We start from the raw sequence: 17124 nt of genomic DNA on the forward strand, positions 1-17124 counted from the left end.
ATAAAGGATCAAGTCGTTTTTTTAATTATGTTTTAATGCAGCAATAAAGAAGAAAATCAGAACTTGAAAATTTAATTCTAGTAATGAAAGGAAGTGGCTGAGACTAGATACCCACTAGCTAAGGTCTGATACAGATAACCTGGCAAAACCTTCACCATTATATAAGTTTAACATTATACTCCTGTTCAAGTTACTGCCAGAGTGAAATAAGATGCCAGCACCAGTACTTATGCCAAAAATTGTACATACTAAAGCTTTTGGTAGCATAACGATAGAAGAAATTTATACCCCTGTTATTCTTCTACTAGGAAATTTTTTTTCTACTGCAGTAGCTGTTAAGAAAGGAGTAGAGATCTCTCATCCAGTGGTAATTAATATTGCAGATGCAAGAACATACATATTTACATCAGTACACACAACTGTTGATGACCTTGAGATGCTGAGAAATTTATTTCAACTCTATCGCACATTAACGGTGATGCTCACAGAAAAGGTTTTAGGCTGGTCTTCAGTTCTAGTGATTAGCCAGGAATAGTGTTAAGCAGGCTTTGGAACCATCACTTAACACTTTAATGAAATTGGAAAGCTACTTTACACATGTTGCAGCAAAACAGTTCCTGCACGTACCAGGAACTTGACTTCTGTCAACTTAATCATAGACCATATATCACATGAATATAAATTTGTTGAGCAGTTTGATTCTGGAACAATTACTTTTGATGAACCTGCCAGGAAAAAAAAAAAAAAATATCCTCTTTTCAACATTTCTCTGCCACTCCTTTAAAACATTCCCAACATACACGGATACATTCTTATTGTCAAAAACAATGCAGCAGATCATGTCACACAAAGTATTACCTGGAGCCAGGGTCCACCCAGGGAGCCCAGGCAGGAGCAAAAGGAGACAAGGCTAGAGATAGGGCTGAAGATGAGGCTACAATATATGGCCAGGGGTCCATGCAGGAGACAAGCTTCCTACAGAACAGGGCTGAGGTCCCTCCAGGAGGCAGTGCCAGAGACAGGCACTCCTAAGATAAAGCTTAGGCAGGAACTGAAGGCCCCAGACTGAGCTTAGGTGAGGCTCCTGAGCATGTGGGCAGAATTATGTGTGGGTCTCAGATGAGGCTGGTCTGGACCATTAAAGCTTGTTGGTGCCCTGAGAGCCCTGACTTTCTTGACTAGTTCTTGATGAGCCAAGTTTAACTATTTACTGAAACACATAGCTGCAGTAAATCAGTCAGGCTGTATAAGAGGTTTGCTCTTCTACCAGTAACAGCCAAAGTTTCAGAAGTACATGTGAGACTTAGGATTTACTAACAATCTGATTATATTATCATTATAAAAATATTATTCCAACCCAAACTTCAGTCTAAATTTCACAGCAAGAAGGTCTAACTTTTCAAATTTTACAGGATATCAAGTGTCAGTGATGCCCCTACATTGGAGTGTGGGAAAGTTGAAATAAAATACATGATTCTGAGTGAACTAATTTCCCTAATTGCAGTTGGTAAGTTAATGGATTTAATAAACAGCACATCATCAAAAAGAAAAATACCAGGGCAAACCCAAACATGATTAAAAAAAATCCTTTTCCCCCCTCTCTTCATAATTATCAGATTTCTTTGTACAAAATCTGCACACACAACTGCTTGAGTCCGAACCCCTGCCTCATGCATGACAGGGTATATGTGAATTACCTGTGCTGTGAGCCTGCCCTTTGCTCTCTTCCATTCTTATTCTTTCTTCCCACCAGTTGTTCATATCCCTTCCTTCTACCACCCATCCCCTGGATCTACTTAGAAGAGGTTGTTTTTCTCTTTTGGGCTTCAGCCATCAAGTTCTCCAGAAAAGTGCTTACCAGCTTCTGAGAGAAAATCTGAGTATGTTCTGTACATTTTCAGTTTACTTCTGTTACCTAGAATGGATTCTTGAGGACTGAAAAAAAAAGTCACTCAACTGCTTGTCAGTGTACACAAGCTCTGTTGTGCAGGGTTATACAAGCACAACTGGAGCAGTACTCACATACTTCAATGTCTACTAGTACAATTTTGGCTTTCATGCAAGTCCTTCTCTGATTAATGTGTTTCTTCTAGGGGGATGCAACATCAGTATATACAGACAAATTGAACACAAGTTCATGATTTCCTTTTACTTTGCTTACTTAACCCATTACAAGCAACATTCCAAGCCATCAGTACCTACAATATGGATTCAATATAGATACAGCCAGTTTTGGAGCTTCAAGCAGCATCAGCCCTAGACAGGCTACCACATACCTTGAATGCTAAAACCAGACAGTTAACCAAGGCATAAAAACCTCATAATAGGTTTCAAGCCTGTTAATCTCTATAAACACATGCTGCAGCAATGATGTCACTACTCCAGCTGTCCACAACACAAATATCAATGTATCCTTCAGAGGTGACCAGATGACACTGTAAAACTAAGATAACTCTTAATTACAAACAACAAAAACTCCCACATGTACAACAGTATAAATTACTCTTTTACCCAAGTTCTAAATATCTGGTTTCTAACTCTTAAATCCAGCTGCTTTGTTTAAGTAAATTGACATGGCATTTCATTACTTAACCTTGATCATTCAGAACACAATTTTGTCCCATGTTCGGCACTGTTGCTAACAAAATTTTACTCAAGAGCATTCAGAGCACTGTAGACACTGTATAGATCAGGCCCACCATTCCACTACTTCAAGACAGGATGTATGAAACTGTATGAGTAGGTACACCTCTTGCTGAGAGGTCTCACCGTAGAAGGTATAACAGAGAAGTTATGTGACAGCAGTATCCTTCTACAGTAAAAACAGTGTGTAGACAGTGATTACCATTTAATCACCGACATTGGAACTCCATAGTTCATCATCCACAGGAGAGTCATTAAAGGAAAAGGACTCACTATATTTCCTTTTGAGACTATTCCCAGACAGAGATTAGGAAATTGTAACACAGCCTAAAAGAGATTATTTATTGGTAAATACCATAAACAGTAAGATGCTTGGTATGTTTCTGTTAAGGTTAACTTTACTACAACTCTTCCTCTCCAGCAGATGTTCTTATTACTTCAGTAAACAACTGCAATTTGAAATGTTGCCTTTTTCATTGCAAAATACATCTATGTAAGTGATATGAAAAAGAAATAGTTGATTTAAAGATGTCTTTCCTGTCTGTTACAGAAAATTGAAACACTGCACGTGGTTCTATGTGCATCTGATTAAGTGTATAATATTTAATAACCCATTGTACAAGCTGTATCCATTCAGCAAATAGTACAAGTGGTTAGGTTTGAGAAATGCAAATTTGAGTAAGTATTTGTATTTACTGTTTAACAGTTCTGGTGGCCAATTTGACGAGCAAATATAATCAAAACAGGTCAAATCCTTAACATGAAAAGCTTAAATTATTCCCTTCTGGGAATAGGTGTGTCAAAAATTTCCCCAAATTAGTAAGCAACAACTATAGCAGAACTGTCCAAAAGCTGCATGTGTTTTCCAAGATATTTTTCAACTGGCAAGAGGAGTTACCACAACCTTTCCAGTGTAATAATGGCACGCTGCATGTGCATCAGTGCTGGTAGAGGCAAACAAAGCGTGTAAATCCTGCTACAGTTTAGACACAACAGATTGTAAATTGCCAAATGCTGTCAAGACCCCAAAGGTTCCATCCATGTACACTCACAAACACTGACTTGGCTAGCAATTTATGCTGTCAGAGCCCTTGACATTTAGAAAATTTAGGTTGACAGTTCTAGATTTGGGGGAAGTAAGTATTCTCTTCACATGCCACTTAAATGGCAACTATGTGTCCTCTCCACTCTTGCAAATCTTAGTTACAGTAGTCTTCTGCCTCACTGAGGAAACATTAATGAAGTTTTTCATAAACGTGGCACTCTACAACACAAGTTTATCCAAGGATGGGACAATTTTACTGCCAAAACTGACAGGTAAACTCACCTGTCTCTAGCAGGAATCTTAAAGCCTAGACATGTACAGTAAAATACGACTTAACATGCTCATTAAAAAAAAAATAAAATAAAATCAAGCCTTCTAGGGCAAAGTAAGTGGAAGCTGATCAGTAAATAGTGTATTCACACACCCTTTAAAGTTAACTCAACTACTTCGGGACAAAATTTTTGTTTGTTTGCTCTCATCATACTAAAACTGAGTTCTCCACCTGAGGATATATCCCAAGTCTTGTTGCAAAGTTATGCTCCACTTGCTAGGATTAATTATTTATACCCAAACAACAAATGATTAGTTATATAGCATTCACAAAAATTCATCAACTAGACAACTAATCAGTTACAAGCAGAACTGTTACCTCCACAGAAGTTAGAACAGAAATCACTTGAGCTATTTACTGACTGAATGTGGCGCACAACTTATGTCCCAAATGAAAGAGTACTTCCACCTGTTAGTGAGGTAGATAAAAGGAAAAATTTAAGACAAGTTACATAAACCATATCATGACAATACATTTTCACCAAACTCAAAGAAATTTATATTACATTTCAACTTCTGGAGGAATAAATCAAAGGGTCTTCAGCACAAGCATGTGTTAAAGAGGCACTGTATCTCAGTGGTGCCTCTTACTTACCAGAGCAAAAAATACAGCAAGGTAACAGTTTTACTTTTCACTGGAAACAAGTTACAATCCATATTCTGTAGGAAAGACCTATGAATCAGTGAAATTATCTCATCTACCACTATTTGACAATAGCTATGAGGCAGATTACTAAAGGCAATGTTTTCCAGATGAAACAGTCCTCTAATTAGGAATAAGAGTACTTTTTTCTTCCTTTTTCAGAAAAGACTGCTGTGAGGCAAGACAATAGAAATGGCACCATCTGCTAATAATCCAATTAGAGAATTTCAAAGCAACAGCTACAAAAGCTAGCTGTTAGTGATTTATTTTTCTAAACATATTTTTCAATTACACCACATGGAGGTCCACATGCTTTCTAATTACATTCTACTTGGAAAGTACAACAACTCATGGGATCAAGGAGAAATCACATCATGGTGTAATGCAAAACACGAGCTTTTCCCAGTTACATTTTATTCTCCAATTGTGACAGAATACATCTATGGCTTTACCACTTTTTCTCATATTCCCCATGATATGTGATAGTCAAACACATCTCAGACATCACTTTTAGCAGAATATTCTCAGGAATTATCTAGGATACACCCTCTCTTCCCACTTGGTTTATGGTCAAAATTATTATCAGATGTACAAAGACAATGCTAACTTGCCTAGTATGACTAAATGCTCTGAAGCGTTGTATTTAGGAGGCAACTGCTGCTTATCTTTCAAGATTACTTGAATTGGCTAACATTGTTTAGGTGAGCCAGTTGTTTATCAGTGCCAAACAACTCACTGGCTCTTGGCTTCTTACTGAAGATAGCCAAGTTCAAGATAGCCAAAAAAGAAACACTTTTGTTTGAATAGGTCTTCAGAAGTTACTGACAACTTTGGGAAATAAATGACTCGCTCAAGGCCTCACAACAAGTATATGGATTAAGAACACACAGAACTAAATGCACATCCTGAAGTATTAAGACATGCTTCCTCTAATACCACAGCAACTCATTCTGTTATATGAATAGATAATGGCCAATGGATTAATAATGCCACATGTGACACAGAACATAGAGCTACAATGGTAAAAAGCACATAAGGATTAGAAACAACCTATCTCAACAAGGACTTTGCTGAAGAAAAAAAAAAAACAACAACATTTTGGTTCTCATTCTGCCTTCAAGTAATTCTGTATATCTTTTCACATCTGTCTCACATCATGCTTAAAGAACCCTGTCATAGACCTGTGCAGGCTGTTACCAACTTCAGTAGGACACAGCTGAAAACTCAGTGTGGAGACTTTTGGTTTCCTGAAATCAAGAGATCAGTTTCTGCCCTTCAGTGAATACACTGTATTTTATTGCTAACGGACATACTGATAGCAAGGAAAAGGGCCCATCACCTCAGTCTGACACCTCCCCCTCATCATTTCATTAACTATTTTAACAACTGATTCTTTTAAGAATATATGCGAGATTTGATAAAATACAATGTGCTTCTTTGTATTCCCGGTACATAATAATCCATGAACATAAGATGCATCTACACGTAAAGAAAAAATAAGTACTGCCAATTCTTTCTGCCTAATTTGCATTCTCAGTCATCCCATGTTGCACTTCTTTAAAATAAGCATTCTTAAATATATTCTTATACACACTAGATACTTACTCAATTAGAGGGTGAAGTTTCTCAGAAACGTGTCTAGTGCAGGAGCAGACTGAGAAAGAATAGTCTGTGATTTATTTGAGGCTTCAGGTTTCATCCCATCATCAATTGACTGCAAAACAAGCACAATGCACAGTTAGTTCCATCCTGCATATATGATTGTGTATCTTATCCTTTAAAAAATTACAAACACATCATACCTTACTGTTCTACATAAAATTTTATTCCAAAAATCAATGTTACACACACCTTTACAGAAAAAAAAAAAAAAAAAGTTGATTGAAAGTTAACAGATAAAGCACAGTCACTGCATACAGAAAACTACCACAGTCAAATGAAAACACACTTTTCAAGTGACCACTACAGCTGATGGCCTGCTAAGAACAGTCTTAATGAAGGTTACCCACACTGAAGAGAATTTCTGAAAACATCCTTTTGACTTATTCATTCATTCAAATGGATTTAACTCAAACAAATTTATCTACTAGCTGCAAGTGAAAAGATCTATCAGAGGGAATTAAAACTACTAACAGTGATAATAACCTAAACCACTCTTAAGTAAGGATGTTAAGCCCCTGTTGCCCCATCCCATGTGCAGATCAGTTTACATTGCAGATGCTGATAACCAGGATTCTTAAACTGCAGAATCTTTTGGCAGGACTCCAATATGCTGCTACCAAAAAGATAAAAAAAAAAAAAAAAAAAAAAAAAAAGTGAAACAATTAGACCTGGCTTTCAGTTACACCAGCTCCAAAGGAACATCAGTTCCAAATAGAATGTGAAGCAGCATCCTGTTTTAATTAGGGAGAAGTTTTTCCAAGCTGTAGAGTTTTTGATCCAAATGTGATTTTATTGAGAAAAAAAATAATAATAATAATAAAAAAGATTTGTTACAAGTAGTATTTGTCTGGAAAAACTTCAATAGCTACACATTCTCCTGTGGCTAACAGCTGTTAAGCTATAAATCATATGTCCACTACAACTGCAGTAGTCCCAAATCTTTAATTTCTCCTCTCACTTTCCTTCTTCTAGATTAGCCTCCAGACAAAAATACAGAACATGAGCAAAAGTCTCAGCTAATGACCTTAACATTATTTTTATTAGGCCTTCAGAAGAAGCAACCTGCTAAACATTTTCCTATAACATATTGAATACCTTGTTGGTGGCATTATATAGCCTTTTTTTTTTTTTAAAGTAGCACATATGTGTTTGAAAAATATCATACCATGATCATACAACAGTTCTAAGTGTTGTTAGATTTTTTTCTTTCAAAAAACAGGTAGAAGAGGTGATAGTTCTGTTCTCCATAAAGAGCATTACATTGTATCAAGCACAGAGCAACCATTCACTACTATTATGCATATGTATTCTCACACATGAAAGAAATGCAAAGTGCTTGCTGAGCTTCATGCTGTCAGAGGATCAGAAAAATCCTTCACTGCACTGAGCTGGTAGTTGAGCTGTAAAAGAAGCCACTGACAGTCACAAGTAAACACTCCCTAAATAACTCATTTAACTGGCCAAGCTACTTAAGTGCAATAAGTTAACAAAAAATGTCTGTCTTCCTGAATTTTATAAATATAAGGCCAATGCTTCACCGTACAGCAACTCCTGAAATGTTGAAGCCTGCACAGGGGGTTACTATTGCACAAGAAATACCTAAATGCCCAAATCTGTGACAACAGAAAAACCTGGCAGCATTTGCTGCTCACACTATGAGAATGGGCTCACTTACGTTGTTCTGCAGAGGAAGTTTTCAGGTTTTTTAAAACTCGGAAAGCTAAAATGAAATCTTTGGGGGTTGATTAATCTCCTAATGTTACCCACTATACAGAACCTGTGAACAATAGTACTTTCTTCTTCACGCAGTTCTAGTAGTCCTGCAGTGTGGTGAAGCACAAGTTTTGCTGATAGCTTAAAGAAAATTCAGAATTTAACCACAGGGTGTCTGTCTTTAGTTTCTTTTCAAACTTAAGGTGCCACACTCATGCCTGGCAATAGCTTACAGTTGTGCCCTATCAAACCAAAGGATATGTAACCCCATATCCTGTGTCTAACAGTAGCTAACAGCAAATGCCTGGAGTGTGTCCAGTGAGACCATTCATGTAGTTAAACTAGTGTAGATATTTCAAAACCATCTTTAAATTAATTCATTTAAAGTAGCAGCAGCACAAAGCTCAGTGCAGGCTAGCCTACTGTGTGACAACAGGCACAATAAGATGTAAACATACTCTGAGCTTCATCACCTCCTTGCCTGACGATATACCTTCACTGAATAACATACAACAAAAATATTCCACAATTACATCCAAATATTCTCGAGTTACTAAGCAATAAATAGATTTATTCAGTCAATATCACGTGTAACCTATTCACTTAATGAGCAATCTGACCCTGTGTTCCTTCCTGTTTCTTTCCTATTCAGATGCTCTGGGCCAGAGGTTAATATACAGCTTCCTGGTCCTACCACTTGCTGAAGAAAATCAAGGCTTGTCTAGATAGCATCAACGTTACTGAGATAGTATCAAGACTTGAAGCAAAATGACTTGGACTGCTTTTTCGTGTACTTCTGGGTTCCAAGTACAGTTATGAGAATGCTTAGATGCTATGTTCCTTCACTCATGAAAAGGGGTATTTTTCTCTTTTATCCTATGAATACACAAGGTAATTATTAAACCATGTCCTGTGTGAAGGGTTAATACATCACAAGTAAATTTCAAAGTGATAAAAAAAAAACTTGGGCTCAGAGTATTTTTGTATGTATCTGTCATTGTATGAAACCTGTAATTCCCAGCATCCCTAAGATTGATTGCTTTGATTCTTTCCTAGGATCAAAGTATAGGCAACAGTTCCAGAGTGTCCTAAGATTGATTCATTGAGATAACTGACTTCAGAGAACCTACCTGCCATATCAAATTTTTAACAGTGTCCATTTCTTATGCTACATTCTGGTGCATCAAGTAGCTAATGAGGAAACACATCAGCTGGGGAAGGCAGAGAGGTCTACCATGAAACGAACTGTACAAACATGAAATGATCTATAGAGTAGGCAGCTACATAAAATCAAGCTTCCATTACTTACAACTGCAGAAGTTCTGTCAAAACTAATGCTCTCCTACTTGAGTCTATCATTAATAAATCCTTGAGAAACACCAATGCTCTATTGAGTATGAACAAACTACCTTTTCTGGGTTTTGATTTTTTTTTGTGTGTGTTTTTTTGTTTGTTTGTTAGTTATTTTATATAGTTTGGTAACAAAGGTTAAGGCAGAACATGGACCTGGGGTAAGCGGGCCCGATCACTGCAATTGGAGACACTTAGAACTGCAGAGATATTCAAGGAAATCAATTCAAACATAATGACCTGCAAATGAACCCTGTATGAATGAGAAGGTTATGATATCCAAGCAAAGCCTCTGACTCTTTACACAATTCTAAACTAGTCACTGTTAGATACACAGTAGAGATTCTGAATGTTAAAAGTAATTTTGCATTTCAGGCAGAATGTATGGATTGAGTGACTGACTACTGTCAGTCTTATGCCATGTGTATTCAGCTCTTCATTGTTCCCATGGCATTCTATTACAAGAAAACAAAACCAAATGAAAAAAATACCTTTTGAGTAATGTATCTGTAATGACATCACTCCTACCTACACCATACTAATAAAGCCACCTATGACCTTAATGAAGCAACCGGGACTTTTTATTTAAGGTTTTCATATATTTCTTCACAAAAAACCTAGGAATTTGACAGTTAAGTGCCATAACTTCAACAGTTAAATAGCATGGTCCCAATATTTAACCACTGTGAGACAAATATCTGACCTTATCTATTGGGATTCAATACTGAAAGAATGTCAGGGGATAACGGATAGTGAGCTGGTACATATAAAAGTGGAAATGGATTGCTGAAGGCTTAAGCAATAAGTGAATAAATTAAAAGAACCAAACATGTTACACTCAATGCAGTCTGATAATTCAATACTGTTACGCTAGCAAGATGAAAGACATCTTCACCTCAAAGTTGTATTAATGAGTCCTGAACCACAATAGTCCACAAAACACTTCCTGTACTTGTCTTTCTATAACTAATGGGCAGCAAGGCTCCTCAAGAGACTGACTAGACAATGAATGAGTGCAACTTATAAACTGTGAATTCATAGCATAAAAATCTGTCTAAATCAGTCTCTGGAGGAGGTCATTGTTTTTAGATGGAACCTGAAGAGACTAACATCCCTAATGATGTTCCTACCCTTGCACAGGAGCTTCTTTTGACAAAGCTGGTTAAGTGAACACCCATTCTGCACACACCCCACAAAGGTGAAGGGATTAAGCTGTAGAAATATATGGAATATTTATTAGCAAAACATTGCATTCCTATTTATTTCTGAAAAAAATATTGAATAAAAATGTTAAATGGTGATTTAAAACCTATTTTCAAAAAGGAGTTCAATTTATGTTACGTTCATGGTTTAAAAGGGATAGGCCCAGAAATTAACTTGCACGTCAGTTCAAAGCATTCACTAAAGTACATTGGACAGTGCTAGGGAAGATACCCCTCACAACAGTACACTATGGAGTAACACCACAACACATTTTCTCTGCTACAAATTTAACTTCTACATGCCCCTTAATGCTTCACCTAGATGCTTCCCTCTGAAACCCGTTGCATTCAAAAAAGCTAAGCAGAGCATCACTCACATTAATTAGGCTTGCCTTGTTTGCTTCCAAAATTAACTTGATTTTTTTATGGCAACTATACTCCCATTCCTCACTTGAGCAAGCAGTACACTGAGATATGAGGTCATAGCGGAATTATAAAAATCAAGAAATATCTTCATGACATGACACTAAGATCACATTTGATAGACAGATATCATTTCTGTTTATAGCATGTAGTTCAAATTAAAAGACATCTTTCTGAGCAGTTTAACTTCAGTTTTATTAAGCTCATTTTCTGAGAAAATTAAATGGTGCAACAGCACAATATTTTAATGCAATTTATATATTCAGTATGTGATAAGCAAATACGTGATCACATATCACAAAATATCTAATATTCACTTCAGGCTTTGACTTCTATTTTCCATAACTAAGTTACAAAAGTAAGGAAAAACCACAGAACACACAAATCTCTGACCTCAACGGGAGGTAAAGAATAACAGAAAAACCCAAAACAAAACCCAAAAAACCAGCAGCACAAAGCTATTGGATATTGAATATGGTTTCTTTTGCCTTGTCTGCAGATTTAATATTGAGAAATTAGTTGTTTTTAAATGAGGTATTCGTGAATGTTTGATCAAAAGATCAAATTCCACAAGAGTCAGAGCCATATCACTTCCTGTATAATAGATAATCTGTTCAAGACTCTGAAGGTAACTGAGCTGCTGCTTCAGGTGGTTACTATTTCCATGTTCACTGGGAAACATGCATTTCACTTCCCCTTTGGAAATTCATTGTCTGAAAACTCATCATCAATCATGAGTAAAGCCTTCAACTAGACTAGGACACAAACCCTGGCTTTCATTTGGAACCCTCAACTTCACAGAACTCAAAAATTAGCAGTTTAATTTCCCACCTTTAGTGCTTACAATCAACCAACTATTGTACTGAGATCTGAAGTGGACATAGACTGTCAGGATAAACTGCTCTGTAATACTTTGGTACTTCTATAAATATAAACATCATGCAGGATTCCAGCAAAATTTCAAGAGAGACAACTTTAGCATGTGCATATAGCTAGACTTCCCTTTGTAACTGTAGCTATCCAATAACCTTTTGGTAATACAGCAAGCTTGAAAAAAAACTATGTTCTAGCAAGCTATTAAAAATATCAATAAGAAGTAGGTTGGCCAATACAGGCTTTAAACTCAGTGTAAACACAGTATTTCCCAGACTGGTATTAAAGCTGTACCAGACCTATACATGCATTCTGGTCACTCTAAGTCCTATCCCAAATACCTACAAACTAAAGCACATCTTGATTATTTCAAACAGCTGTATGTTGAGACCTTAGAGCAACAGAAGTTTCTGTATCTGAAAAAAAAAAAAAAAAAGCATAGGAAGTTATGAATGGTAATTTAAATACAAATCCTCCTCTCATTCATTCTCCACTATAAACTCATTGCTAATAATCTGAATGCCTTTCACTAACATGTCTGGTGTATTAGGTATGTTTTAGGTCCCTCTCCTCAGCTGTTCTATCCCCAAGAAAAACAAAAATATGTCTCTAATGAAGCTTAAGTCCATCAGCTACTAAGGCCTGCTTTCTGCATTGTACTTTTTAAACTTACTTCACTCACCTGTAGTTCCAGAAGCAAGATGACTATATGCAAAGACAAAGGAGGCAGCTGTAAGAACTAATACGCGTTCTATGCTGGAGATTAGCTGCACATAATGAGCTGAAAAAAAACCAAAACAAACAAACAAACAAAAAAAAAAAAAAAACCAAAAACAAACAAAAAAACACCAACAAAAAAAAAAAAAAAAAACCAAAAAAAACCCACAACAAATTGTCTAGTAGCCAAGATATGTCAGGGTCTAGATGACTACACTAAAGGCTGGGATCTTTGGGACTCCTGAGGAGAGGCAGGTGCTCAACATGTAACTATTTCAAACACTTCACTTGTTTGAAGATGCCAGCCAAAGAAATTAAACCCTATGTGCTCCAATTCATTTTAATTCATATTCTGTTGGAAGGAGTATTAACAACAAAGTTTTGCCAGTTTTCTGCCTAAAAATTAAGCACATTTAATTATATTCCCCTGAAGGAAAAGTAGGAATAAAGTAACTCTGTCATTACAAAGGTGTATAAGGAGTCAGCATAAGCGCTCTCAAAATAAAACCTGTGGTAAACAACTGACTCAGTGGATGAGTCTTCCTACTCCTCCCATCACATTTAAAGTTTGCCTAAGGAAAAGCTTTAATTGGGGCATGCTTTTTCAAACTGTGAAGCAACTGCAAAAACAGTTAGTGATAGAAATTAAAAAATTTTAAAAAAATTTCAAAACTACCTTATAGAAATGATCGAAGATCAGGGAAGCAGTTAAATGTAAGGTAGGACCCAAGTAGGTAATTTATGTTATTCTTCTAATTGGCAGCATACTGTACTTGTAATACAACAGGCTAGAAGTGGGAATAATATACTCAATACCAACATTGTGAAAAATTTTACAGTGCAAGTGTAGCTGGTTCTAGAGACCTATCCTATTCCCTCACTATAGGAACCAAAGCCATGGCTAGCAGAGCAATTGCCTAAATCTATAGATTTTATTTCCAGAGGCATGAATCTTTCAGAATTCAAGCCAACTCTAAGCATAGTAACTCTTCTAGTTCAGAAGGTTTCTAATACACTGAACTTCAGCTCAAAATCTACAGTAATGTCATTTATGCAGTATAATGTTCATAGCTGTTCTTTTATTAGAATTTCACATTTTGTGCTGAGAAATTTATGAATTTAAGTTCAAGTTTCATTATATTTTTCATTAATTGCCCAGCTAATCAGCAGCATTATAAAATCTTGGAACAATACGAGTACACCAAATTGAGAATAAGCATAGGATGGCCAAGAATTTAATTTTAGGATCATATATAGTGATATGGTTAAACTCAGGAAGATCAAATTAGTCTGTTCATCTTCCAGAATTATGGCTAGAAACCAAGCTGAGCAAGACAATTCATGACAAGTGAGACGACAGCACAGAGATGTAGCTCAAAATGTGATGCAAATGGAACTGAACTAATAGATAGAACCACTGAACTGAATTTTCCTAATAGAAATTTAAGGATGAAGAATTTTAAACGTGTCTGTTTCTTCGGGCCTCAAATTTCTTGCCGTTACTGAGCATCAATATGGTACAAATAGTAGAGAGACAGAGCAGAGATTCAGATATAAAATGCACAGAATTTCTAAAGAGCTTTTGTGCCCAAATGGAAGTTTTAAAAATCTTGTAATCAAAGCCAGAAAAATAGTGAATAGCATACAACTAGATAACAGATGGCAATACTCAAAGGTCACACTGTCTTGCTAGTGAATTGCTTAAGTAAATGAACGTTGTCAACTGTAAGGACTCTATGTCTCTCCACGTAAAAATCTTAATGTTAAAATCTGCTAAGTGTGTAAAATAAACAACCTCAGCACAAGGCATCAGGTAATGGGTGTCTGCCCTAATTAGCTACATGACTTGCACACTTTCCTGCCTAGAAGTGATGGGAGCTTTTTGAGGAATAGCTTCCAGGCCGGGTAGTGCAAGCAGCCAAATGAATCATCTCTTCATCTAAACCTGGAAATTGATTATGATTCTTCTTTTACATCTGGCTTTAATTAGTTTTTGCTTTAAAAGTTGGTGCACTGCCTTGGATTCAACACCACTGAAACCCAAAGAAGCAATGAAGACTTAACCCCCCCAAGCACTGCAGCTGGCAAAAGCTCTTATCAGCTGAACAAAAATCTGGTAGCTCATTGTACATGCCAGTTGCAAATACGTCTTTTCTAAATTTACTTTTTGGAAGCACACTTATACAGCAATAAAATCATGAGATCATTTAGAAGTAACCACTACTTTTTACATAATAGTAACTTTTGGGAATAGTCCTACTACAGTTTCTAGATTAAAAACAGTTTAAGGATAACTTTTCACACAAGGCTATCTGGCTTCAGACAACTGTATTTTATGATTGAGCAAACGCCTAAAAAAAATTTGTTAGAGCTTAAATTCACAAGAGATGAATTAGAATTCTATGAATTAGAAGAGATTAGAAACCCACTTTAAGTTCCATAAAGATTAAATCTTTACATGTTTGATTTTGATAACCTTTCCTTTTAATTCAGTATGCAACTAAAAGAAAACAGTCATACTTTACATCACTGGACAGATCTCAAGGCAACAGAAATGCCTTACTACCCTTAGAATCGGGCTTTGCTCTGAAATAATACTTGTAAAATGACGAAAAAAGTAGTAATTGTTTTAGGCAAGATGTACTTTTTTCCTCCCCTTTTCCTCCTCTTTTTTGTATACTCTTGTAATTCCAATGACAGGTCAGAAAGATCACGTTAGTCTGTGAAGAGATTATTTTGGAACAAGACAGTGGCAGATAAATTATTGTCTGATTACCCACCTAAACTGTGAACAGATTGTGTGTGTTTATATATTATGCTTTATGGCTGAATAACACATTTCCACTAGATATAAGGAGTCTTCTGTGCAACATGTAATTTAGAGAATCAGGAGATCTATAGACAGACAAGCAGCAAGGGTCAAGTATTGATTGTGTGCAAAGACTTAGCAGACAGGATTAATTCATAACTAAGAAGTAGATTACAATTAAAAAAATGACCAATTACTAATACGAATTGTAGCTTTTGCTGAGAGTGAAGACCCTGATAAAATGCTGAAGGTAACCACAGAAAATTTTATGAGATATTAGAAATATTAATTCAACTGGTAATATCCAAAAGGGCCTTTATTCAAAAAGGCTTATGGAAACCTTTGGGAAAGAGAAGCTTTTATGAAATTAAGACTTGGGTAAAACATCCCAGTTGATCTGTTACTGTATTCTCTTTCAAGAATTACTATCCTACATGCAAGTGTTAGCAATGTAATTTTGCTTCTTATTCAAGTGAACAGCAGTTCAAAGTCCTAAATAAACATGAAGAAGCTGTTGAATTTCACTCCAGTATGGTCAAAACAGAATTTGACACCTTGGAGAAAGTTGCACTCAGCACGATGAAAGATACAGCCAGTGCCATTGTATGCTGCAAGTATGAATAATTTAAAATAATAAATAAAGGTACATTTACAGAAAGTAAACTGTCATATAATTCAATATACGCTCTAAGGCTAATCATACTTGCAGGAAAATTTAAAGCAAAAAGCCCTATCATCTTCCATGAGAGGAGGTAAACACCCCAAGACAATATAATAATATGCTTTAAAAGAGAAGTCATCCTACAGGAGCCTGACATCCTTGAAGTTGGAGAAACACTAATGTGGTGTTCTTCATTTCTTGTTTTGACTATATTTGTAGCAGTCATTTTTACCTCTGCAGAATACCTCTCCACTATAATAATCAACTGCTGGATGGAGCAAGAACAATATTTTAAATCAGCCTGGTTCCAATGGATTTGACACAAAAAAGCACCCTCTACTAATACTCTTCTTCTTCCAGAAGAAGTTAAAAAAAACCTCACTGGATAATGTGTTATACTGATCAGCTGAATCAGATGTGCAAGTGGTGCCAGTCTAGATTACAATAAAACTATACCCTATTTGGTTGTCTGGGTCCATGAAATCTGAAATGGAATTTAGTTGTTATGCAAGTAGCTTACCTAAAGAAGTACCTGTTTGTGAAAAGGTAGTTTTCAAATATTCTTAAGAACATGACTAAGACCTGTTTTTTGCTCTGTGGGTTCCTGCCTGAACAGGAAAGAGTGAAGGACTTATCTTTCCAGAAACCTGGTCAACCTGCAGTTCTATACAGCTCAAACTTAACTCAGCTGTGTAATGTTTTGTTCTCCATAGGTCTGACCTATGGAGAAATACACACATACAAAAATCTGGTTCAACTTTAGTTTAGTAAAACTCTCTTCCACATCTGTTTGCTCTTCAAAGGAGTAAGTATATTAGCATGTCAAACACTTAACTGTAAACAAATCTCTTCAACTGATAAGACATAGTTTGATTTCATATAAAAGCTTTAAGCTCACAGCATGCAGCAATTATCTGCTATGCCACAGTGAACAAAACATTACACAGCTTGCACAAAATACTTATGTATCACAATTCACAAAAAACCACAGCGTCCTGCTCAGGGAAGTTACTATTCTACACATCTTGGATTTACAGACAATAAAGATCCTGT

Source organism: Tyto alba, unplaced genomic scaffold (genome assembly GCF_018691265.1).
Source record: "Tyto alba isolate M040663 unplaced genomic scaffold, T.alba_DEE_v4.0 Super-Scaffold_17, whole genome shotgun sequence".
Lineage (NCBI taxonomy): Eukaryota > Metazoa > Chordata > Aves > Strigiformes > Tytonidae > Tyto > Tyto alba.